Source organism: Scyliorhinus canicula, chromosome 1, assembly GCF_902713615.1.
Source record: "Scyliorhinus canicula chromosome 1, sScyCan1.1, whole genome shotgun sequence".
NCBI lineage: Eukaryota > Metazoa > Chordata > Chondrichthyes > Carcharhiniformes > Scyliorhinidae > Scyliorhinus > Scyliorhinus canicula.
This window is the reverse complement of record NC_052146.1, coordinates 251,554,945-251,556,032: the sequence shown is the minus strand read 5'-3', so window position 1 is coordinate 251,556,032 and position 1,088 is coordinate 251,554,945. Positions and strand designations below refer to the sequence as shown.

The 1,088-nt window shown below is 48.2% G+C and overlaps 1 non-coding gene across 1 annotated transcript; it reads right to left on the bottom strand.

Moving 5' to 3' along the window:
• Window positions 1-596: 596 nt before the first annotated feature.
• LOC119978374 lies at window positions 597-796 on the bottom strand. Its single transcript, XR_005463431.1, has one exon. It is a non-coding gene; the product is annotated as a U2 spliceosomal RNA (small nuclear RNA).
• Window positions 797-1,088: the final 292 nt, after the last annotated feature.

The following is a 1,088-nucleotide window of genomic DNA, read 5'->3' as shown; positions in this document are numbered from 1 at the left end:
GACTCAGAGCTGGGATCGAACCTGGGACCTCGGCGCCGTGAGGCAGCAGGGCTAACCCTCTGCGCCATCGTGCTCCTCTCTTATCCTCCATCTTAACCATTCACTCCCTCTACTGCTGGCACAACTTGGCTGCAGTCTATATTATCTACAACAGCTGTCCTCAAACATTTGCACCCATGGTACACTTAGGCAGCGTAAAAGACCCAACAGACCAGCTACCAAACTTACCCTACCTGCTACCGCTTACCACCACAAAGAAAGACATTGGCTTTCGATAAAAAGAATGCGCTGCCTTTGATGAGAGACCCATGAGAGGATGTTTGATTCCAAGCAGGAGAGCTTCACTCTCATTTTGGGTTTCATGTATAGCCAGTTCCTCTTCTTTGTTTTCAGGCCCACAGGTGTTGAAAATCCATTCTCACAGTTGCATCATGGAACCGTCACATCAATCTTGCTTCTAAAACTACGATGTTGTTGCTGATGATAAGGCTGACTCGTGCTGTACATGCAGGAGTTGGTCTGGCTGAGTGACACCACATGAGAGGTGGGGATGGGGTTTCTGGTCTTTTCTCTCTTATGGCTTCATTTGGTTTTTTTTAAATTGCCTTTTCTGAGTTACAAAGCCAGAGCTCAGAGTGTGGACAGGGGCGAACCCCTAATCCAGCTCCTTGCCTCCTCCAACAAACAATTCAAATTGAATCCAACTCATGGTTCCCACAAGAGAGACATACCAGATCAGAGGCAAAAGGTCGAGCAGACACTGCACTTGATCTTAGCCAAAATGCCGAGAAGCGATGTATGGCTTCGTTTGTGATATTACCCTTCAGGGACCAGCATTTTGATACAGCCTGCGGACCACCTGCTGGACCCTCAGGACCATAATTTTGAGAACCACTGAACCAGATATTGATGCAAGGCAGCAATTCACAAGGCATCATAGACAGCAACTCCCAACCCCACAGTCCACACTACCAAGAAGGGCAAGTGCAGCAAATGCATGGGGCACCATCGCATCCATGTTCCCTCCAAGGCACAGAACATACCGGCTTGGACATATATCACCATTTCTTCATTGCCCACTGGATCAA